Genomic DNA, 26,416 nt, shown 5'->3' on the forward strand with positions numbered 1-26,416 from the left:
TATGTGTTTTACTAATACGATTAATTCTTGTTCCTAACATGGCCGCTGCTTGACTTTCCTCTTCTGCGCATGCGTCAGTCACACTCACGTGACTACACGTAGAGATAGTTTTGGAGGGAAAGGGTGCGCATGCGTAATAGCCACAAGATGGCATTTCCCTGTATTAACGTGGTGAAGCTTGTGCTGTTGCTCTCGTGTCGTTATATATTGCACTAATATCTAAATTGCATAGTATATTTTTATGATGATAAACGTGAAGTACGAAATTATGACATGTAATGCCTTCATTTATTTCCATGCGCTAATTTGTTTTCGCTTACTTTTCATGTATCCTCGGCACGGAGGGGTGATGGGGGCTTGGGAGTCCATCTTGGAGGGCACTTCTGCGCAGAATCAGTCGATGGTGCGGTGGCATTGAAACCAAGCCAAAGAAGGTTGATGCCAGAGCCTGCATGGGAAGATGCACCTTCACCCAGCGAGAAAGCCTAACTTGTACCCTATTTGAATACATTGTATTTATTTCCATTGTATTCCCTGCGACTTTTCGTGGGAACCCAAATTCTTGCTAGGCGGCACCTTAGGATGCAAAGTAGGCCTTAGAATAGTCTGTTCTGATTGGTGTGTTAACCAAATCCTACCTTAGGACCAATCCAAATTGGGGATTCTGACACTTTGCAACATTTGGGGGGTGGTACCCTGTCCCAAAACAGTATATCTAGCCTAGGTTTAGCTAGAGAAATTGTCCGACTTGTCTGAATAGCTGACCTGTCACTGACCCAACGCACTCAATAGGTGACTTGATACAGAGGTGCTGCGGAGCTCTCTGTCCGAAATTTGACCATAGACTCTGAAGGTTTTACTGAACCTTAAGTGCTGGCGGAGCACTTTTGCTGGGAGTTTGCTGACCCAATCGGGGTCCTGACTGATAGCTGCAGAGAGGGTGGAGCGCAGGCGTTGCTTCCGAACTGCGGGTGCTGGTCGTATCCTGGTGGTCCTGTCCTGATCCTAATCTGGGTTTCCTGTCCTGTCCTGGGGTGTCCATTCTGCACCTGCTGTCCCACTGAGGGTTATCTTTCCTTGAGGGTTTTCCTGTCCTTAACTGACCCGTGGCCAGGGTTGGTTTTCACACCAGTCTAGGTAAATATCGCTCTGAGTTCTTAAACTGCACCTTTCTATTTTTCTGTCTTTGCTTCAATAAAGACATACCCTTTGCATATGTTAATTTTCCATGTTTTTCTCTGCAAATCATTGCATCTCATTGAAGTCATTTACAGTTTGCATTTCATAGCATGTTCCTATGTTCCCCTGCCTTGTTAGTATAAATCTTTCCATACTGTTTATGAATTAAATATGTTTTACAAATTTCTCTTAAATACTGAATCGAAGTAATAACGTTAGAATTATAGCGTGTTGCAAATTTTCTACCCTTCCATAGATGTATAGGTTTCCCTAGTGTCTTTTCTCTCGAAATATGACCCAATGATAAAATCCTAATACGTGCATAAAATTCCTAGCATTAAGTACTCTCCCTCGAATTTCATTTCCGTTATTTCGGGATTTTCCCTCATTATAGGGTTAGATGGTTACCTGTATACTCTTCCTATATGGTTGTGTGCTCTTCGTTATTTTGATTATAGATTGCCTCATTACTATAAACTGTATGATTGCAGAATCTGAAATCTAAGATAAACTTTTAAAACTTCTCAGTTGTCCGTGGTCATTTCATGAAATAAAGTGCAAAAAGTTGGGGTTTGTATCTTGCTGCCTTTCCTTTTACAGCTAGCTCCCTGACCCATCGTGGTCATAGGTACCCATAACAGTGGATGGTAAGTTGGGTACACTGGAAATAATTGAAAGGGAACTCACAATTATTGGTAGTAGATTGTGTGGTCATCTGATCAATGTATATGATAAAGTAAATTATATGGGCCCGAAGCCAGAAGTGGCGAAATTATTGGTTGGGTGACCCGCGATCTCTACCTGAATTTCCACCTGACTCCAAGGAACCTCCGCTTAGCTCGTTCAGATAGCACAAATCTGCCGCTGCCGCACCAGAGAACGCTCCTTCTCCCACCTTGCCGCCAAGACCTGGAAAGCCATTCCTCTCCACCTTCATACGGCACCCTTGTGGACTGACTTCAGGAAGGGAATCAAGACCCGGCTCTTCGACTTATACCCGCAGCACCTCACCTGGATACCCTCCTGGGTGATAAGCTGCAGTATATAAGTACTGCCTGATTGATTGACAAAGAACAAGAGGGAATATATGCCACTGCTTTAGTAGTCAACCAAAAAGGCACTGTAAAAGCAGAGGGCCTCATAAGAGAAGGCGCTTAGAGTAGCGAAGGTCTTTGTACATGTGGGTAGAAATAACTCTGTTCAGGTGACCGGCGGTGCAGGCTCAAATGAATAGAAACTTTCTGTTGATAAAGTAGCTCTGGATTTGAGATGAAGGCGGAAACTATGTATCAGAATATCAGAGGTTGAGGGCTATTCAGGGTTGGCTACAATGCTACTAAGTGCATTCCCTAGAGCTCCAGGTACTTGTGGAAAGACCAGTTGGAAGGAGTGTAATGAGTGAAAATATCATGGCTGCAGCCTTGCAGTAGGAAAATGGTCAATACTGAACAAATGTAGGGATTGAAAGGAGACCTATGGTAGAAGTGAACAGGGGATTAAGAGCGCTAAACCGACAGATTTCTGTTGGAGGGTCTCAAGAAAGTGACAATGCAATCTGAGGGTGGAGGAAGGACAAGTTGCAGTGAATTCAGACTAGTTGTGCAGCCTCACTCCCTCAGCCTTCCATCCACTGCCTTTGTTGGAGGCACTAACAGTCACATGGTATGGGAAGTGGCATCTCTTTTCTTACTCACAAACAGAGCTAAACAAAAGGGTTCAGATTATATGGCAGCACAGTATGAAGCTTTCTGTACGCTCCCTTAAATTTGAAAGTTGTCTAGGTTTTTATCTGGAGAGCACCAAGACCTGTTATTTTGGACTTTAGATGAGAGCTCCATGGAAAGAGTTTTTCTAACCGTACACCAAAATAACTGGCCTCGCCACGCCACCATACCACAAAGTAGAATATACAGTCCCAGGGGTTGGCTTACTCTAGTGAGATCTTGGTAATCCTAAATGTGTTATAGGAATGTATACTAAATATATTGTAGACTAATAATTTCTCTGTCACTAAACCTGGATATGTGTGAATTAAGATTGTTGATTACAGAAAGAAGGGTCTCACGAATCATCTCTAGATTTACACAACATCAAATACCAAATCGCGCCTTGTCCTTTCTGAATTGAATTCAGGATTTGCACGTTTTTCAAAACTAAAAGAAAACCGATTGTAAATGGAAAGAAAAGTATTCTCGAACATTTATAGTACCTATTGAGAAACATTATTTGTTGTAGTTGTACATAAATTCCCACTACACCCTTTTAGTAACCCTTTTAGTAACCCTTTTAAAACATTTCAGCATTGAAAAATTGCAACTATTTCATAACATAATTCAGAGGAGGTTAAGTTAAACATTCCCTTTTGCATCGAGGCTTCAAATGTTGGCAAGCGTGGTTGTTTGAATAGCATTCACAGCCTGTACTGTACCCACAGACTGGCAACATGACAGGACAACGCCGCACATCCTGTCTGTAGCTAAATGAAATGGAATCTGAATCCATTTGCGATGCAATCAAATTGGCAAATGCAATTGTGCAGTGCTGAAGGGAGGAGTATTTCTCTCATGCTAAATGAAAGAGCCTCGTGCACAATTTGAGAACAAACACTGGGAACTCCCAGAAAAACAGGCTTTACCGTGATAACACATTCTAACATAGGCATGCACAAATGCACGCATGATCATGCTGTGCTTAAGTGCACCCTGCCTCTTTCTGTGCCTCCGATTTCGGTGTCCTGGTTTTTGTTTTTTAAATTCCCTAAGCGCCACAAGCTTCGCAAATAGAAACAATGCAGAGACACAACGGGTACATAAAGTGACAGGCTGCACAAAGACATGGCACAAACAGTTTGTGCATATTGTTCCAGTGAATATCAACACTAACAATATTGTGGCATACTCATATGGATGACAGTATATCAGGGGACAAAATATCGAAAAGTAAGTGCATATAGAGAAATATAGATGTACTATTCCTAACTCCACATCAACGTACCTTGAAGATTAATGTACCGCTTAGGTACACATATGTGGAGTTGGATATAGAAATAGACTTACTAACCTGTCGATATTTTATTTTCAGTTTTCTGTCCTTGATATTCTGCTGCATGGAAGTTGTTCAGTCGATATTCAGGGGGCACAACTTCTGTGCATATTCCCACCTCCCTATGTTTGCACCATTAGAACATTAACGTCTCTAGACTTTACCATTTCTGTTTTCAGTAAAGTAGGGTTCCATAAGGTCAGGGTTTTGAAATGAATGTAGAAGTGAGGATGGGAATACAGATTTGTATATGGTGTTTCTTTATGATAATCAGAAACACAATAGCGTCTTTATTGCGGGCATGTAGGTTTTTGCCCAAGAGGAAGGGTTTGAAGACGGGTTTGAGAGTATCTTTTCCCAGGTAGACGTTAAAATTCCCTGGAAAATATGATTATGAGAGGAGGTCAGTGGACCAGTGTCAATGAAACCATCAATAAAACGATTTACTTCCATGTGGGTAGTGTAAGATGCAACAAAGGGGTTGCTGAACTGTTCCTAAAGAAAGAGGGAAGTTAGGTAAAGCATGAGTGGTCGGCGGGTCAGTACATCGGGGTTGAACCTTCAGGTGTAGCTCAATCTGCCCGTGTACGCGTGGAAGCACCTACCCATCTCCGCCGAGCTCGGAGGAGATGGGTAGGTGCTTCCACGTGGACACGGGCAGAGGTAATTTTGACCCACACTACACACATGACACTAGCATGTTGTTTAGTTCATGCACTTTTATAAGGTCCTGATGAATCGCAGGTGAATATACCCCATTGCGAGAAACATGTCGACCAATTATTCTGCTAGTCTCTTCTAGAGTCACTCTACCTAAGGGATTGACACCTAGCGAGCTATCTTCACGGTTTTAATTGCAGTAGGGGGACCTCCAGAATAAAGTGGTTTCCGGCACCCCCTGCTACATTTTAATCACTTCACTAGGCAACTAGCTATCCCGCCCACACACCCGCACTTCACCATAAGGCAGTTGGATACAAAAGATCTCCGCCAAAGAGCCCCTCCTTGAGGTGAGCCCGTCGGGGATTGCACCGCCTCCCCGACGAGGAGCAACCGCCAATGATGAAGCATGACACCCTTCTGGGTGTGTGAGGCAAATACATCCAACAAAATGGATGCCCAAAGGTGTAATATCCACACCTTCGGTCACGCCAGCTTTACCTAACTTCCCTCTTTCTTTAGGAACAGTTCAGCAACCCCTTTGTTGCATTACTTGTACTTGACACGGGCACATGCTGTTACTGGACCTTCCACCCCTTTGAGTGGTAATTAGTGTCCGTTGATCGATAGATCACTCTCCCTCTGTTTTGATAAATGGTAGTGTAAGATGTACAGCCTCAGGGGCTTACCTGTCATGTTTATAATCTTCACAGTGAGGCACTGCAATAAGGAGTTTATGAAGTTATAGAAATAAATAGGCAATACAATACAATCGTTGTCTGGAGAGTGGGCCGACCCAGGTTTCTGTCAGTGCATTAGCATCACAGTCACAGGTTGTGCCACTTGGCTGAGAGGAGGTGGGCAGATTGCCTGTGAAGTTGCTTGGGCAGATCTTTAATTCTGTTATGGTGCTTTGGAGACTGTAGTAATGGAATATGTTGTGTGATCTGTGATCACAGAGTTCGCGAATTGTGTAGTGAGCGACAAAGGTAATGTGTTATGTTATGTTATAGATATTTCTAAAGCGTGAACTGTTACCCAAGGGTGTCCTTGTGCTGGATGACGTCCTACCTGGGTCAGAGTGTGAGGGAGGGGAGGTAAACCAGAAATTACACCTAGCTAGTAAAGAGCCAAGTCTTCAAGGTGTTTCTAAAGGCCAGTAGGCTTGGCAGGGCTCTGAGATGCATTGAGAGTCCATTCCATGCTCTGGCTGCCCCGGCCGCGAAGCTTCTTCCCCCCCCCCCAGTTGTTTTTTTTTTACAAAAGGAACCGCCCCTAGTTTAGCGTCAGAAGAGCGTAAGCATCTGGTTGGATTGTACCATTGGAATTGCTTTTTGAGGTGGTTGGGTCCAGTTTGGTAAAGTGCCTTGGGTACTATAAACAGAGCCTTAAATTGTACCCGTTTTCACACTGGCAGCTAATGGAGCCTTCTGACTTCTGCTGATATGGAGGCATGTTTGGGTGTGCCAGACAGCAGTCTGGCTGCAGCATTCTGCAGGAATTGTAGTGTATTTATTAGTCCTTACTGGATGTTAACATATAAACTGTTGCAATAGTCCAGTCTGGCCATTACTAAAGCTGTGATGATTGTCTGATGACTATTTTAGGGCAGGACTGTCAAAAGTTTTTTACAGGCTTTTAAAATGTATGCGGTAGAGGAGACTACTACGTTCTACCTGATCCTTGAGGTAAAGTTTGTTATCTATCCAGACTCCCAAGTTGTTAGCCCTTTTGACGGGTGTGGGTAGGGGGCCTAGTGTGTCTGGCCCCCATTCCGGGGTCCAGAAGTTAGCATCATTACTGAATAACACCACCTCTGTCTTGCTGGAATTCAATTTAAGACAGTTTTGGGCCATCCAGTTTCCCACTGCTATCATGTAATCATGAAATCTGGATGCTGTTCCTTACAATTCTCCTGGCCTTAATGACACCACCATTTGGGTGTCGACTGCATATGAGGTCAAATTAAAACCGAATGATTGAATAAGGGGAGCAAGAAGTGAAACATATATGTTAAAAAGTGTAGGGCTTAATGATGACCCCTGTGGGACCCCACACGGGAGAGAGTAAGGTTTAGTGGCAAATTCTCCCGGGGTAACTGTCTGTCGTCTGTCTGATGAATTATTTGAGTGGTTTCTATGCCCGACCATGTACTCCAATCTCCCGCAGCCGGTCCATCAGTAAGACGTAATGGACCGTGTCGAATCCAGCATAATCATGGCAGCTTTTGCTACTTGATTCATAATGGCTCTGATTTCCTCTGTCGATTTGAGCAGTGCGGTCTCTGTACTATGGCCACTACGAAAGCCGTATTGTGTAGGGTCTAGTACCTGAGCTTTTTCTATGAAGGAACTGAGTTGTTCATTCATGACCTTCTCTGCAATTTTTGCTGGAAGGGGGAATCAGGAAATAGGTCAATAGTTATTCACGTTTTTAGGGTCCAGACTTGGCTTTTTGAGCAAGGGTAGTATTGATGCCTCCTTCCATGGTTTGGGAAAGTATCCTTCCACAAACATATGAATGACAATGGTGGTCAGAGTGGATACTACAGGTTCAGCTATACGTTTTAAGAATGAGAATGGGCATGGGTCAGCTGGCGAAACGGTTTTCACTTTAAACAGAGCGTTAGAGATGTCTGTTGTGGTGATTTTGGCAAATTCGGTTAGAAATGCTCCAGGATTGAGTCCTCTTTCCATCTCAGGGGGGAGTGTGGTTAACATATTGATCTTAGTCTTATTGAAGGATAAGAAGATGGCATCAACTTTTTCAAAGAAGTTTGCGATTTTGTCACACAGTTCCTGATTGGCCGGGATGGGCAGAGGGGCTGGGTATGGTAAGGCAGATACTGTTTTAAAAAGTTCTTTTGTTTTTGGCTGAGTCGATTTTAATCATATAGAAATCTTGTTTTGTGTCTTGTAACATTTTTTTATACTTGGCTAGACCTGCTTTGTATTAATTTTTTTCTTTGTCCTTGTATTCCCTTCTCCAGGCTCTCTCTAGATGCTTACAGACCAATTTTTGGTCTCTAAGCTCTTTGGTGTACCATGGGGAGGAAGGTTGTGTTCCGTTAGATTAACGGATTTTCTTTGGGGCAAGTATATTTCTGGCTGATTCCAGCCAGTTTGTATATTGGATCGTGGCCTCGTTTGGGTCTATTGAAGTGCTGAAAGATGTGGACGTTAGTAATTCATCTTCGGCTACCTTGTTCCATGCTCTACTAGATATCAGTTTAGAGATTGGTTTCACAACTTGTCGCTTGGGTGTAGTTATTGTAAACAACAGTACCTTACGGTCTGACCATGTCACGGGATGAAGACCCATAACAGATAGATGCTTGTTATTGGAAAATATTCCGTCTAGGGTGTGTCCTGCTTTATGGGTTGAACTGTTGACTAAAGGCTACTCATAAAATCTATCAAGTTAGAGGTTTCTGAGTCCGATTGTGTTTCTAGGTAGAAGTTGAAATCTCCCAAAATAGTGTATGAACTGGCACTGAGGATATTTTCGAACATGGATGATGCTTTTGTTGAGAATGGGCTTCTGGGGCCAGGGGGTCTGTAAATAAGGGTACCTTTGAATGTGTGGTGATCGGAGGTATAGAAGTTAAATTCCAAAGCTTTGCATTCCTCATTTGATGCGGGTTTGAATAATGCTGTTAGAGATTTGTGGTAAATTTTGGCTAGACCCCCTCCCTTTCTGTGTGGTCCATTTAATGTGAAAGAGAGGTAGTCTGTTGGAGTGGTTGTTATAAATGCGATTGTTATACCTTCTTCTTCGATCAGGGAGGCACATTCCACACTAAGCTTGACTAGGGAGCTGGCATTTAACAAGGCATATTTATTAATCTTAGCTTTCTCGTATTGTTTATTGGTTTTGCATGTGTTCTGACTGCCTTTTATCTTCTGGGATATAAGGTCCGGTAGTTTAGTTAAGCATCCTGGGCAGGTTGTAAGTTTATGTGTGGTCTTGTTGTTAAATGACATGCACAAGCAGTTTGCTTTTGGGGCAGTGGAATTATATTTGTGTAGGATCATGCTGGAGTATTTAATATGGGTAGATTTGTCTGTGCCTGTATTATAACCGGCAGGGTGGCTGGCACTAGGCACGAACGGAGCGCAGACGGGCTTGCCTTAGGCGCGCCTTTGGGGCATGAAGCATTGAGGATGGAATGTGGATTGGGCTTTTCAGAAGTAGTTGAGTGGAGTGAGATGTAAAGAGGAGCAGTCAAGTAATCACTGGGAGGAAAGTGCTTGTGGGAGACGGAAGGTGTGGTTCAGACGCTGTATCATCACATGCAGGTGAGTCAGCTTCAGTTTGAAGGCAGGAAGATCATTTTGGGCAGTGAAGAAGAGATTTGTGCTAAAGTCAGTAGCCAATGACTGTAATTAAATACCTACAGAATAACCACATGTCTCATGTAAATCATGCTTAAGGGTGGTTGAATCATTCCATGGAGAATAAGTTTGTGTACTGTTGTTTTGATATTGCTGGACTGGGGGATAGACAAAGACATGTAGGCCATATAAAGTGCTGTCAAAGGCTACCAGAAGGGCTGTGGCTTTTGTCCTTGACATTGTTTGTCTATAAAGGAGTAGCTTTGTTCCACATTTTAGTCCCAGGGATCATGCTGGTATTAAGCTGTCTATTTTGATCTCCCTATGGGTTTATGGCTGATAATGTTAATATGGACGAGGGTGGCCTAATGATATGTAGTCATTGTAGATAGTAGGTGTCAGAAGTGGAGTTATTAATGTGGAAAGGGTACCCCTCCTGACTTAATGAAAACTTTGGTTACTTAAAAATGCACTTCTGAGATAATCTATGCTCAACCCCTGGTAGCTGTGGCAAAGCAGCTGACACACTCCAGAGAAGTTTATGCTAAGTGAAAACAGTACCAACACTATTAGAGTAAAGAATACAACACAATTAAATTCCCAAACCCATTTAGAAAAATAGAGAAACATTTAATGAACAAAACGTCACAAAGAACAACAAAATAGGTTAAGAGGAAGCAGAGATTTGAATTGTAAATTGTTTAAGGCAATAAAGTGGCAAGAAAAAGTCAAGCACTACGATAAAGTTTACAGTAGACCAGGACCTAGTCGCAATATCAGGCCCACCACAAGAGCAGGGGTCCGACACTCCAAGCGGGTTGTCTAGGTCATAGAATTTACTTTGAGACTTACTCTCCAACTTCAGGGAAAGCTTTTTGCAGTTGGTCGTGCAGCCCCTACATCCTCAGGGCAGGCTTCGAAACTCAGGTCACAGGCCAGTCTCCAGCTAGATCTCTCACAAAGTCTGGTCCTCTCTAGACAGCAGGACCTCTTAGACTCAGGACTCCTTCTGCTTTTTGTGTCCCTGAAATAAGTAAACTGGAGGCCAACCAGCAGTATTCAGGGGCCCTTGAGTCCTTGTGTGAGTCCTTACCCGCCAGAAGTAAGGAATCTTCTTCCAGTAGCGTGCTCTTTTTCCGAAGGAGTCTTTCGAGGTCTATGAATGTTCTGGGGCTGTGGTTGTAGAGGTACCCGATTTATCCTGCGCACTAGAATTTTGTAAAACTTTCTTTTCGCCTTACTGTAAAATTACCCATGAGTCAAAAGAGGTAGTGCTAAAGCTACCCTTTATTGAGTCAAGTGTTCCTGTCCCCTCCCAAATAGGTAATGCCTGCTAAGGGGTCAATAGTTAACACCCATTAGCCATCCATTCCTGTGCCCATAGGCAAACCATTGTACACTGAGCCAGAGTCATTACCTCTTCCACCTAAAGGTGTGCATTTTAGCTCTGAAAGCTCCATAGGTGGCAGAACTGATTTTCCCTCCTACAGTGACTGGAATAGGGCTGTCTAGGTGGGTCATGAATTAGAGAAACCGTTCCTAGCAACTGAAAATCAAAAGAGGTGGTGTCAACTGTTCATGTCCACTCTCAGATAGATAATCACTGCTAAGTGGGCTGACACCCATTGCCATTTCCTGGGCCCAGAGGAAAGCCATTGTACAGCATAGGAAAACAAAACTCTAATTTCACTATTGTCAGATTTAAAAAACTAATCATAAAATACGTCTGAAGCATTTTCTTAGCCCTTTCACAAGCACATGTGGAAAATAAGGATTTCCATTCCACCTAGGCCTATTAGGGAAGAAGAGGACAGACCTACTAAGTAAAATTGCTTTTGGATTTTATTTTTATTGTGAGGGCACACTGTGTTCAATAAGTAATGTCCTCCTTTTTTATATATTAGCAGACTGCCCCGTGGGCTTCCAAGGCAATTTTAAGGGTGACATGAATATATCAATAGGCTTTTCCTTCAAGACAGAGGCGTTCCCCTGCCATGTGTAACTGTAGCACACTCAAACTGCAGTTTATCCAGAGCACAGTGGTGCTCCTGGCAGAAATATATTTTTGCCATATATGCGGATGGTGCAAAAACAAACTACAGCCCATATGACATTTAACAATCCTGTTTGAATATTTTTTTCATTAGTAATACATCACACATAGGAGTTTACTCCAAGGCCATATTTCAAAGAGAGAATTTAGTTTAATCTTAATAAGAACCTGGTTACATCATATAGTTATTCTAAATCATTAATCACTGGGCCTAGAAAACTAAAAATCAAATGAGTACATATAAAAGACAGGGGTCAAAACAGGGCTGGCATCCAGAACAGTATGACTGACCGGGGCATCAGTAATGAGATACTGTATAAAATATAATAGATAAACCGAAAAGGATATGTAATAGAGAGCATAATACTCAACTGAATTGACAAAACAGTTAATTTTCCATGCCATGGGGCGCTCAAGGCACCATTTCCAAAGGACTTATAGGACCGGTAAATATGCCAAATAGGGAATTCCAATGTAGAAGAGGAGCAAATGCACTTTACTACTGTTTAGATGTGGTAAAGTGCACAGTCCTAAAGCCAGCAAAAAAACTAAAACAAAAAAAATCAGAAAAAAGTGAACAATCTTGGGTGACCATGGAGAAAAGGCAAATTTGCCACAGTAGATATTGCATTTGTGATCACAACCCAAGGCATGCCAGGATACTCTGTGAGATCAATAAGCATTGCGGTTACGATATGAAGTTCACAACATGAAATTGGAGCATGACAGTCCCAACTTCAAACACAGTGATGAGTAGCTTACATTTGTGGTTGTCTTAACTTCAAATTGTACTTTGCTTTCCCCGTATGTGTTTTTTTGTTGTTTCAGGCTAATGCCCTTATTATGAGTCAGGAGGAGTAGAATTACCATATGGAATATAGGTCCACCTGATCATGAGTGTGCCAGTTGTTTCCGTACCCGGTTTTCACAGGAGGTGGTACACCAGACAAGAAATTAACCAGGAATAACTTTTGTTTAAGATAAGTTGTGGGAAAGGATCTCTGAGATCTTATTATATATATCCTGATAGACAGCTCTTCTTTTTTGTCTGGCAGCAGTAACAATATTACAAAAAATCACAAGTTATCCCTTTTGAGATACTGATTCAGTATAGGATATCACAATATGCCCTCCCATGTTAAACCTCTATATTCACAGAAGAATCTTCTTCAGGTCCGATAATAAATGGCTCAAAAACAAAATGTATAATGTAGCTAGATCACCTAGCCACCATGTCTTCTTCAGGAAGGGTTCCTATGCAATCTAGATCTTTTACTTCATAAAAATGGCCAGACAGGTAAACCTGAACAGACTAAAAGTATGGTATTAAAAAGCATTTACAATGCAATAGGTCTCCCATTTGCGAGAGTTTAAGCTAATGACACTGTAAATAACAATGCCATTTAATTATCTGTTTAGAAAAACAACACATAAATAAAAGGAATTGTCATTTACAATGCAAATAGGTAAAACGCTCGCAAATGACCCAAAGGCACGGGTTTGGAGATGTGTGCAGAAGACACTACAACTAAAAGAAGCATTGGATAAACACATGGGATCTGATTGAGGAGGTGGTAGAATAGGGAGTTGCATAGAAGGACGCATCTGGGACTATAACAAGCAATTAGGCCAAATTCTAAGAGTGTGTGTGTTTTAGTAGATTTTGGGGTCTGAGTGATGAGACATTAAAATGTTAAACATTAGCCATTTTAAGGTCATGTGCTGGTCAAAAAAAATGCAATGTCAAAAGCGATCTGTAGCTCTAAACATGGAGGAAGCAAATATAAATTTAGTGTTTCCTCATTTATGTATCACCTGCTTCTCACTCATGTATAAAAGGCATCTTATCTTCGTGAAATCTGCATGTTTCCTCTGTATATCAAATCTTATTCACTGTAATGTAAATGAAGTGCGTGTCTTATGCGCTTTCGTGAAGTGTATTTCTGTCACTAAGAACTGATCTCTACAATTTATGTCTAGAGCTTACTAATAAGAGGCACCCCCGCACCTAGGGGTGGGGTGCCTTTGGTGGAATTTCCGCCGCGAGGCAGATGAGTGTCCGGTGTAAGGGGAGAGGAGTGGGAGGAGTCGCCGACAGGAAATGTGACATGCAGGGCAGGCATTAAGTGGCGTCACTGAGGTGCGCAGGCGACCCTCCAGGGAAAGTGTTGAAAACCCCTGGAAACGAGGAAGAAGCCCTCTTTTTTCTCTCGCCTCGGGTGCCCAGCAGGTCCTAGCCTGAAGCTAGTTGCCCACCCACCCACCCTGGAGTTTAAAGGTAGATCTGGCGGGGCGGGGTCCCGGGTAAGAGGAATGGCGGGGCTCCTTTTTGGCAGGGACTGTCTGATGCTGGACCAGGGAGGGCAGTCTATGGGGCTCCAGGCTGGCGGGAGAGGGAGCCGTCCTGCTAGTGGTCCTCGACTCTCCGGCCCAACCCAAGATGCCAGTGCTTGGATGAAGCAATTTGTGTGAGAGCTGGTGTGCGTGTAAAGCGCAAAGCAGTGCCCTGGGTGGCCGAGTCTAGGGGGTAGACGACAGGTAGTTACACCTCCAAATGGAAGCAGTGGAGATGGGTGTTGCTGCCTGCTGGCACAACATGCATCAGGTGTGGTGCTGGAGATACAGAATTGTAAATACAATTGTAACCGGTGGCCGAAATGAATACTGTGTAACCCTTTGTTTATCAATGTGTATTGGATTTGTTTAAATACATTTAATAGAGTTGGTCTAATGTTGATAGTGCGCCAACAAATAAAGATGGCGTTATGGAAGAAGTAATAAAGACTATGCGGTGAAGATCGACCACTTGTACGGTACCTTTGTGGTGGGAAAAAGGGGGGCAAAAAGGGGGGTTTGTAATGAGGTCAAGGTTTCAGGGGCGAGTAGCACGTAATATGCCCACCATATATATATTCCAGTGAAAACAAAGTGTTTGACCCATGTATTAACCCCTTGTGTGCTCATGAGGAGACCAGGCAGTCATGAGTCACAGTTGAGTTGTGCTCAAGACAGCCTGGTCTTGTCATAACTGCGCCGCTCCACCCACGCGCGGTTAATTCCCCACCTGTGCGGGCAAATTAATCAGTGAGCGGGGTCGTGACGAGACCAGGCCGTCACGAGCACAGCTCCACCGTGACTCATGATGGCCTGGTCTCGTCACAAGCACCGCGCTCAACCCCCCGCCCCCGCACCGTGGGGGAATTTGCCCAGCAGCGAAGGGATTAAGCATGCTAAACCCACTTATGCACACAATATTTGAAATCCTCCTGTTTACAGCCATTAAACAAAAGCAAGCAAATGAGTGACTAGAACCCCAATAAACTGTAAGTACATGGCAGATCTAAAGCACCCTGCAAATAATGATACTATGCACAACAGGTATTTGATAAAAAACAGCTAAAACTATCCGTTTGCCAAAGCTAAAAAGCAGCTACTATAACATGACTAACTACAAAGATGTACATACGGTATTGCATTTTTGGTGTAAACAATTAGGTCAGTGGTCAAAGACAACAAAAGATAACTATACTAGGCCTCTCTTCCCAGCAACGTATTGTCTGAATACAAATTAAATACAGAAAGTACTCAGTCACAAAATACACTGCATGTTTTACTGCGACTGACTGGCAGAAAAAAAAATTGTTAGTACCTGCAGGCTGAAATATTTATGTAGTGGGTGTCCTAGCAAGCTGGAGCACCAACAATTAGGATACGTGCATGGGGTGAAGGTGGGAAACAGTTTACAGCCTCAGGCCCTTATTGCCGTTCACTCGCAGGGAGTTCATAGGTTTGCAGCAGGCAAGTGTGTAGCTGACACGGCCGGTCCTTAAGAACTGCTTCCATAAAGCTTCTTTTGCAGGGTTACAGGCTTCTGTGCTCGCTCGGCTTATTATGAAGAACGGGGAGGGGAGGGTTGGCTCTAGAGCACCACAACGGCCCTTTAAGACGGCCGATTCATTAAGTCCATTTTTTTCTCCCGAGTCAGCTGTGTGATCAGATGGCGCTTGGCTCACTGCTTGGGCTTCTAAAATCACATGATTTTACTTCAAAGGGGGAATGCACTCAAGGGCAGTGGTATATGTGCTTACGTTCGCTTGCGCCGGCTGCTAGAATCAAGTCCTACAAGACGGGATTAATAAAGGTAGTATAGCGATAATCAACAGGCTCAAAATGAGAGAGAGAGAATGTGTGTGTGTGTGTGTGTGTGTGTGAGAGTGGGAGTCAGTGAGTGAGAGAGACCCCCAACGGAACCGCACATTTTGCGGTGGGAGGGGGGTTTCTCTCGAAGGTACAGTATATTGGAAAGAAGACACATGCATTATGGAGCATCATACGAGGAGTTTATTCTTGCATGAAGTCATGAATTAATAAATATTTCTAAGAAAACATTATTTGCATAATATAGAGGATTATCAAGTTGCATAGGAGGAGACTGGCACCCGCGAAGTGCTGAACACTAGACGTGTTTAAGGAGAGCCTGAGGCTCAGATGAGGTCACTCCGACTTCACTGAACAGAAAGTAAGTGTATTCAGGACAATTGCAGCATTTAGTTAGGAAACAAAAACAAGTAGATAAAGCGCAGCGCTCCTGAAATGGGCAAAGCGCTGATTAAAAATATGCGTGTGTGCATGTCAATGCGCACTATTTAAAAAAAAGACAATTTCGCTGTGTAAGCGTAATGATACTATAGCTAGGCGGTGCTGCTTCCGGAATAACCAGAAGTTACCCATCAGCTGAAGAGCCAATAATAAGCCCGCTAACAAAGAAAAAGTTAACTAATGTCATGCCGCAAAAAATAACCAAGCATTAGGCGGAATTTCACCACGCATATATATTACTAGATGTCTCAGAGAGACCGTGCATGTGCACTGCCTAGGTGAGACCTAAAAATCAAGGAACAACAGTAACAAGTTAAACTTACTTCTTAATACGTCACAATCTGAGCACGCCACACACTACACTGTCCTGGTTCTGCAAAAAAAAAAACATCTTTAGACATTATAAACTGGTTATAAAACACCTGAAGAAAAACATCGCTGTGTTTGCAACACCATAAAGGATTGATCATCATATTTCAATATACCATGAGGAGTAATGCTAGAAATGCTTGGAAGGGTAATCTACCAAATCCGGTTGGGAGTGAAGTTTGGGGTTTAAAAGCAAAAATCAGGTATGGAAAATGCCACACATCACTGACAGCAACTCTGCACATTAATTCTGCAAACAAAATACTCTGTGAGCACAAACAAGTCACAAACCAAGGATGCAGAACAGAACAGAGATATTTCCACTGCTGAGTAACAGCCACATATACATCTTTACATTCTGGTGTAACATCAAGAAAAGTAACAAACTTCTCTTCACTACCACGCAGTGAACAGACAGACGACTATCTAAGAGGACTGCAATAACTTTTGAGCAGCCTTTCTAAAGAACATTAACAAGGGAAACTGCACTCTGGATGGCAGATTGCCATTGGAAGTTATGGCCAGAATACAAGTTTAGTGGAAAGGCATCACTGTTGCTTTTTTGGCGGTCTTTCCGCTCGTTGCTAAGGCAGTCCGACGGCCAATTATGCTCATGTTGAGAACTCTGCTACAAGACCGCCACTGGACCGCTGCCACCGCCAAGATTCCGGCTACCGCATCGAAGGTAGGAAAACCAGAAGCGGGTCCTGGAGGCTGTCCCTCCATCCATATGACGATCTGCCTTTTCATCGAGCTTTTCCTGGCAGGGGCACCGCCATGCGTAAGTCAGCGGAAAGGCACAAAAAGAGGTGAAAATGCACCTTTTTTCAGGGTCCCACTTTGGAATCTGTGTCGGACATCATTGTCCAGGTCCTTCCTGTGCTGCTGCCACTAGATCACTAAGCTCTGCAACCCCACTGTCGCCGGATACGAAGGTAAGCTTTAAGGTCACATCTCCTATATAGTGCAATATAACAGTTCTTAATGTTTAACCTGCAACAAAACATACAGTACACATGGCCTACAAATACATTAAGGCCCATACACAATAAACATGTGTTTCAGATATACACACGTTGTACTTACCTATATTTCCAGCAGTGAAATGTCACTTCATTGGGACTCTGCCATCAAGAGACAACCAGCCCATCGGGAAAAATCATAATGGGTCAGGCAGGAGACCGCCAAATTGGCGTTGTACTTGGGACCGCCACCGTGGCATACAGGTAAAACCGGAAAACTCATAATCAGGCCTTTAGAATGAGCCCAAAAGATGTACTAAAGGATTTAGAAACAGATCTGGGGAAACACCCAAGAGTTTCAATGATGCAGATGATTGGAAATATACATTAATCTTGCATACCATCTCACTGTGGTAAAAGAGGACATGCAAATGCTCACTAAACAGCAGGTTGGAAACATAGACTGCCCGACACTGACCAAACCACTAACACAGCGAGGATCAAATCTGCCACCATTGTATTCTAGGAAAAGGCAAGGTTGATGTAGGAAAGTAGGATCTGGTTTCATGGTCACCCCACACTTTTAGCTAGTGTCATTATATTTTACTGAATAGTCTGACTGGGATCCTGCTAACCAGGACCCCAGTCTCTGTGCTTCATCCCTAAATTGGACATGGTAAGTACTTAGGTACACTCCATATTGGCTACTGGTGTAACCTTGTAAGTCCCTAGTATTTGGTACTAAGGTACCCAGGGCATAGGTACACAAGGGGTCTCTCATGGGCTGATGCATGTATTATGCCACCCATGAGAGACCACTCAAAGTGTGACTACGGGCCTGTCATTGCAGCCAGTGTAAGCTGGTGCTAGTACCACTTACGACAGATATAGGTTTTCTTATATTTTAGGTCAGAGCACTTAAAACCTATACGTCACCCCTAAAGCAGGCCTAAAGACAGGGTGCCCTGTTCTAAGTGTGAAGGTGCCCCTGCATGAGCAAGGCAGCCCTACAACCTTCGAAGTTCATTCTCCCAGGTTGTAAGTGCACCAGTCATTAAGATACATAGAGTGGCCATGCGTCATTACTCGATGTCTATCTCTAAACTGACTATAACGAACCCTGTTGTGTTTGGTATCAAACATGTTGGAATCATACCCCCAAACTGTAAATGGTGTGGGAGGGATGATTCATGATTCCATGCACCGTAAAGCTCCTCTGGGAGGCCCGCAGTGCTCCTGGTACCAGTCTTGTAGACACGGACTGCAAACCATGGATGCTGCCGCGCAGAGACATGATTCTGCCCTCCTGCTACTGAGCCAAGCTCGAGCAGAGGAATGTAGGACAGTAGGTATTCTGTCACAGGGAGGTGTGACCACCTCCCAGACAGGACTTAGTGTATTGGGACAGGGTGGGGGCACCTGCCAGTGCCAATAAGACTGCTTGAAGGGCAGATTTGGTGCCCTCCTTGCATACTCCAGTTTAAACCTGTTCTCCCGCTCTGGCGCAAAATTGGACAAAGGACATGGGAGTATCCTCCCACCGTCCAGCCCATCCTCTGGGAGGGACCCCTGAATCGTTCCAACCCTTTCCTTTTGGGTACTTAAGAGCTTACCTGTGGGTGGGTTCCTAGATTCGTCATGGGACAGGATTCAGACCCAACACCTTTTCAACTTCGACCGTCTGGGTGCTCTGGACATTGCTGGACAGCGCTTTGGGAACCGAGACTGCACTTGTGAAGACTCCTGCTGCTCCTGACCTCGTCATCCTGCAAGTCTGCTGCAAAGTCTGTGCCTGTATCCATAAAGGTTCTTCACAATGCATGTGGACATCCAAGACACCCGAAGGAATCTCTTTTGGAGTGAAGGAGTCAATTCCCTGCATCTGCAGGCATTGCAATGAAGCTGACTGGTCTGCTGTTGCTGAGCTCCTATGAACTCCAAAAGGTTCAGCAACACAGGTGGGAGTTCTGCAATTCCTTTGAGGCCTGCACTGTCCTCGTGGCAAGATGGAGGTCACTATCCCTCATCGGAACCACTGGAGCAGTACCCTTGTGCACCATGTCAACTTGCCGTTGCCAAGGTTTGCTGACTCTCCTCCTGAAATCTTCGGGCTCCAAGAACCTTCAGCCTCAAGCTTCTCCTGCAGCAAAGATCTTTGTCTGCACCACATCATTTTCACCGTGGGCCTTCATCCTTTTGCAAGCTGCTCGAGGTCATCCTGTGACTCCTGTACCTCCGGCCTGTGGGTCCTCTTGAGGGTCTTCTTTGGCTCCCCTGCTTGCTCGGGCCTGCTCTGACTTACCTGCTCATGGTGAGTCCCGACACTGGACTTTTTTCCGACTACTATGTTGTTTGCTGCTGCCAAGGCTTGTTGGTGCCCCTGCCAGACACTGGCCACTTGGCTCTCGACATCCGACGAGGGAAAGCTGGTGAACCGCTCCCGGTCATCCTCTGAGTCACCTGGTCCATACATCTGCAACTTCAAGGGTACTGTCAACTTTCCTGCATCCCTGACATCGGTCGGTGGGCATTCGTCTTCCGTACCTCCTGGTCAATCCTGAGTGGCATGGACTCTGTCCCCTCTGCTTGCAGGTACCTTTCATCTTGAATCCACCTTTGGGTTCCACTGGATACTTTCAACTTCTTCACCAGTGGCATCTTTTCTGAAGTCCTCCATTGTGGTCTACTGGGGTTTCTGACATCAATTTGCACCTTTTCACCCGGCTTCCCTGGTGTAGGTATCCTGGTTCCTGGAGTATTCACGGATGGGGTGACTCCCCAGCCTTCGATTTTCCACAGAGTTTTTTTAGGGTCTGCTGGGAAAGGTCCTTTGTTAAAATTGCAACCACAACTTACACATAGACTTCCATAAGTATGCAGTCGTGTTTCTACACTGCACACGAGGTTCCTAGATACTCACCTTGGTTGGTTCCTTGGGTCCCCAACTCTTCTGGGCCCATTCTTGACTTAAGTTGTGATTCTCATTCCACTATTTTAGTATATGGCTTGGCCTCCCCCTGGAGACCACTGTGTAGTCTGTGCTATTTACATTGTCTATTGACAAAGTATAGCGTGTATTGTGTTTATATCTACGGGTAGGAGATAATACATTGTGTTAGTGAGTGTTGATAATACTTTTTAAAAAATTATAACTACACTGTGTGGATCTTTTTTACTTAACTCATACCATAAGATTAAGTGCTGGTAAAACAATCTGCTTTACACTCCTTCTGGAGTAAGCCTGAAGGCTGCTCGCCACAGCTGCCACTTAGAGAGCTTTCTAAGTTTGTCTAAGACCACTAAAATCACCATAAGGATTGTCTGTATTAGTGCAGGGTACTACACTTACCAAAGTGAGCACCATATACTTAGCCAGACTCTCACAGTTGGGAGTCTCGTTTTTCCCCAGTGAGCCTCTTGCAAAGTCATTACAAGCACTTCAGGATATTACTGCAAGAAAATCTAAGTATTTGCTTGTGAAGTCAAAGGGAACAAAACGTACACCCTCGAAGACTTGCCATAAAAAAGCAGACAGAGCAGCAAAATATGTTGATGCTTGTCACCAAAAAAGACATAGTGAATAAAGCAGGGACTTTGAAATCGCATGGGAAACTAAACAACCTCTAGTGAAGAGGCTAATATTTAATGTACTTTAAGTGCTTACTTTGGCAATAATTGTTCAACATGTCATGCCCATAAAGTATCTTGAATTATATTATTGTGGCATAAGTACTGTGTATGAAATGGATCAGTAGATATAAAGCCTATATGTTCTTTATTAAAATGTGTATTAAAAGCAGTTTTCATGTGAAATGCAAGCGAGTTCCCACACTGCCATGCAGATGCACTAACAGATGCATGTTTCAATAGTAGGTTTTTAATTCGTTTTCAATACGTATGCGTTTTTCTCTCATTGAGCAGCTTGACTGCAGCAGTAGGAAAACTCTCAGGGAACCGTGCACAAGTCATGCAAATGAACAAACCAACTTAGCCAGAAAAATATAGATGAGAAATACAGTACTAAGGTCCATTTGTGCAAATATGTTTTGAGGTCGAAGTGCTTTTACATATGTACAAATTAGGATTTAGTCAAATTTACAGCATCACAATTTGTATTTGCAATTCAGTATTTGGAATTGGCCTGCTAAGGGCGTCGCTTCCAAATACCTAATCTGAATGGGATGTATTAATGGTTTGTAACCAAATTCCGATCACAAAACATTAATACGATACCGACTCTCTTGAAGGAGATTGTAACATATTCACACACGGGAAGGGATCCCACCCAGATCCCTGCTCCTTTGAAAATGGAAAACATATATTTTTTACTTTATAAACCTATCCTGTTTCTCTTTACGAAAAATGTGCTGCATTTCAAAAAGAAAAAAAGATTGCTTTACTAAAAATAATCACAGACATGGTTGTCTGCTGACCTCAGTAGGCCACCATACCTGAAATGGCTGCGATTCCTAATGGTTCTGTAAAACTGCAACCTACCTAGTTCATGAGGTATGTCGATTTGCTGTTCACTAGGAATTGCTATTTTAAAGTGGTAAGTGGCTACATTAGGAATTGCAATTTCCTAATTGTGATTTCCTAATTGCGATTCTGCAAGAATCGCAATTTGGATACCGCAATTTCTACTTTTTATACATATGGCCCTTAATGTCAACATCATGTTTTAATAGCAATGTAAGACAACAAGAAGGAAAAGCTACTTACCTTCGGTAATGCCTTATCTGGTAGATACATGATGTAGCCGTAGATTCCTTACCTTAAAATTTACAGGCATTAAGCGGGATCCAGAAGATTTTTTCTTAGCAGTACTCCTGCGGGTTCGTAGGTGGCATCGGTCGACTGCGCGTGACATCGTAGGTGTCGTGTTCATATTCATTGTTGCGTCTGAATCGTCAATATAACCACCACACCAGCGCGCTGACGTCAGTACTTTTCACGACTTTCCACGGCAGAAGCGCAAAGCCATGAAGTGACTGACAATGGTGTGTTAAAAAAGAACAGCTAGGGCTCTAAAGGGGAACAGTCCTGACACTAAAAACAATTCTGCAGTGCAGGGAGGATGGGGGGGTCGGAAAGGAATCTGCAGCTAGATCATGTCTCTACCAAATAAGGCATTACCGAAGGTAAGTAACTTTTCCATCTGATAGAGATATCTAGCCTATCTAGCCGCAGATTTCTTACCTTTGAACAGATACCCAAGCAATACCTCCCCCATGAGGAGGGACTGGTAAGTTTTAGACCAGAAAATCCTGCAGAACAGAGCGGCCAAACAGGGCCTCCCTGCGAACCTGAGAATCCAGGCAATAGTGTCTGGCAAACATGTGCAGAGACGCCCACATGGCCATTTGGCAGATATCAGCAATTGGAACACCACGCTGAAGGCTGTGGTGGCTGCCTTCACCCTGGTGAAATGAGCTCTGAGGCCTTCAGGAGTCTGCTTCTTTGCCAAGGCGTAACAGATTTTTATACAGAGGATAACCCAATGAGAGATGGTCCTCTTTCGAACAGCAAGCCCATTCTTTGCTCCTGTGTACCCTATAAAGAGTTGTTTATCCACCCGGAACTCTTTAGCGTGATCAAAGTAGAACGATAATGCCCTTTTTGGGTCCAGATGGTGTAGACGCTAGTCTTCTTTGGAAGGGTGCGGAGGTGCATAGAAAGTGGGAAGAGTAACAGACTTTCCCAGATGGAAGGGAGTTACGACCCTGGGCAAAAAGAATGCTCTAGTTCTTAGCACCACTTTGTCCGGAAATACTGTCAGGTAAGAAGGCTGTGATGACAGTGCCTGAAGTTTGCTCACCCTCCTGACAAAGCCAGTTGCCACCAAAAAGACTGTTTTGATAGTGAGCAACCGTAGAAGGCAGTTATGCAGCGGCTCAAATGGTGCGCAAATCCAGAAGGTAAGGACCAAATGAAGGTCCCACTGTGGCATACGAAAAGGAGAAGCGGAAAACAAGTGGGATAACCCCTTCAAAAACCTCTGCACCAGAGGGGACTTAAAAAGCAAAGGCTGATTTGGTAGCCGAAGAAAAGCTGAGAGGGCTGAAAGCTGTTAACTTTCGTCACTCAATCTCCACGCAAGGAGGTGGAGAGTAGACAGGCTCAGGTGGAGGACCGTCCCCTACTGCTGCGACAGAAGATCCTCCCGAAGGAGCAGCCTGAATGGAGGATCAATGCTCATATCCAGTAGCTCAGGATACCAAACTATCCGTGCCCAATCCAGAGTCACAGAATAACTTGTGCCCGGTCTCTCTTGAACTCCTTGAGGACTCTGACAGGAGTGGTATGGGCAGAAAGGCGTACACGAGGCCTGAGCCCCACTCGCTCCGAAAAGTGTCACCGAGCGGGAGCCACCTTGTAAACTCCATCGCTCAAAACTGCTGACATTGCACTTTCTCTTCGGAGTCGAACAGATCTAACCAAGGCTCTCCCCACCACTGAAAGAAACCTTGTACCACCTCCGGATAGAGACGCCACTCATGATCCGCAAGGCACCTTCGGCTGAGTTCGTCTGCTCTGACGTTCATAGAACGGGCCAGATGTTGACCCACCAGGGAAATGCCCTGTGGTTCCTGCCAAGTCCAGAGAAGCAGGGACTCTTCACACACAGTCCACGACCCCACACCGCCCAGTTTGCTGCAGTACCACATGGTGGTAGTGTTGTCCGAGAGCACCTGAACCAGCCTTCCCTTGAAGGATGGTATGAAGGCTTTCAATGCCAATCGGATTGCCCGATGCTCCAAAGGTTGATATGGAGCCTGGTTTCCGCTGGAGAGCAGGGTCACCTGATCTCCACCTCTCCCAGAAGGCCACCCCATCCCAGAAGAGATGTATACATTACTACTGTGATATCTGGGTGGGAAAGGAAGAGGGGTCTGCCTCTGACCCAATCGCGGTTTGTCAGTCACCCTGTGATATCTGTCAATCACGCCCTCTGATATCTGAACCAGGTCGGTGAGATTTCCTTGATGCTGTACCCATTGGACCTTTAGGTCCCACTGCTGAGATGCATGCACCACCTGGCATGGTGGACCAGCCGGATGCAGGAGGCCATGAGGCCCAACAGGATCAGAGTCATTCTCACCGAAATCCAGGATAGAGCCTGAAACATCTGTATGTTAGCCTGAATATCCTGCACTCGCCGTTTGAGAGTATAGGCCCGAAACTACAACATGTCCAGAACCGCTCCAATGAAAGGGAGGTTCAAAGGAAATCCGGTGCGACTTAGGCACATTGATAGTGAATTCCAGTCAGTGCAGGAGATTTGCCGTATTCTGGAGGTGGGAGAAGACAGATTGGAACGAGCCTGCCTTCAACAACCAGTCATCAAGATAGGGGAAGAATGGAACCGTTGATCTCCGCAGATGGGCTGCGAACACAGACATCACCTTTGTGAACACCCGAGGGGCACTGGTGAGGCCGAAAGGGAGCACAGCAAACTGAAAGTGCTCGTAGACCACCATAAACCGCAGGTAGCGACGATGGGTAGGCAGGGCGCTACCATCCAGTCTCCCGGGTCCAGGGCAGACAGGACCTGAGCTATGGTGAGCATCTTGAACTTCTTCTTTTTGAGGAAGTAGTTGAGGGCTCTGAGTTCGCTGATAGGACAAAGGCCTCCATCCTTCTTTGGGATCAGAAAATAGCAGGAATAAAAACGGCAGCCTATTTCTCTCCCGGAAACCCTCTCGATAGCTACCTTGGCGAAAAAAGTTCTGACTTCCTCATGGAGTAAGGCACGCGGATCCTTCATCAGCAGGTCATACACTGGAAGCATGGATGGAGGGGTAGTCTCGAAGAGGAGGGAGTTGCACCTTCGGACTATTTGCAACACCTACCTGTCCGAGGTAATGTTTTGCCAGGGGTGTAGATGATGGCGTATTCTGGCACCAACTGGCCATGAATGATCCTGAGGGATCTGGCTAGGAGGGTTTTGTGGTGGAGGAGGGGATCGAAGCTTGGCTCAACTTCTGGCCTCTCGAACCCCAGGATCAGGGTGAACCATGTCCTCAGCCTAGCAGAGATTGCTGAACTTGTGGGCCCTCTAGCTGGAATAGGGTTGGTGCAGTTGGTAGCCCCTTCCACAGCCACTAAAGAACTTGGCCATAGTAACATTGAGAGTGTGTAAAGGACATGTGGTACAAACATCATTTTAAGGGTGTCTAACCGGCCCCACCATGATCTAGGAACACAAAAAATTCAATGGTAAAATTTCAGCCTTGGAAAAGTTTAGTTTGTATCCTGAAATGTATAAATTGATCTCTTGCAAAATAAAAATAAAAACAAGGGTATTAAGAGGACAAGGGTTTGGACTTATAAATAAGAACATCATCAATATAAGCTGATAGCTTAGTCTCAAAGGAGGCATGTTTTATATCCGGAGATAAGCGTGCTACAACGGATACATTCAAGAAAGGGTTCTAGACGAAGAATGAAAAGAAAAGGGAAGAGGTGACAACCATGCCTGGTCCCTCTATGCAAATTAAAGTAAAGGGAGAAATGGCCATTAACCAAACCACTTTCTCGAGGCTCATAATATAATAATTGTATGAATGAAATAAATTTGGGACCAAAGCCAAGCCAATGAAGAGAGGTAAGCATAAATTGCCAATTGTTGCGATCAAATGCTTTCTCAGCATCAATGGGGGAGTATGTGATTTCTTAGCCAATGTAAGAATATTAGAAAACATTCTGGCATTATCCACAGCAAGTCTATCCTTAATGAAACCAGTCTGATCAGGTTTGAAAAGATGGGGTGCAATGGTTTCTAGGCAAGAAGCTAGGATCTTAGCAAATATTTTGCAATCCTGATTAATTAATAAGATGGGTCGATACTTTTTACAATGGGTAGGGTCTTTATCAGGCTTAGGGATGATAACAATCAAGGCTTCCAGAAAGGAAACACTGGCCTTTGAATTTGAAAGAAAAGAGCTGTGAAGCTCTAACAATTAGGGGGCAAAAAACAGATGAAAAAGAGGAAATTAATTCAATAGAAAATCAATCAGGGCCAGGAGCTTTAGCGGTTTGTAGGGATTTCATGGAATCAATGATGTTTTGAAGGGATGTGTCACCTTCCAATGCTTTGTAGGTGTCAGGAATACAAGGAGAGTTGGGGACACCATTACAATTATTTTCCATATCAGGTTCTGAGGGAATGGTATCTTCTGCATATAATAAATTGTAGTGGGATTGGAAAATATTAG

The sequence above is a fragment of the Lissotriton helveticus genome, chromosome 2_1 (assembly GCF_964261635.1).
Source record: "Lissotriton helveticus chromosome 2_1, aLisHel1.1, whole genome shotgun sequence".
Lineage (NCBI taxonomy): Eukaryota > Metazoa > Chordata > Amphibia > Caudata > Salamandridae > Lissotriton > Lissotriton helveticus.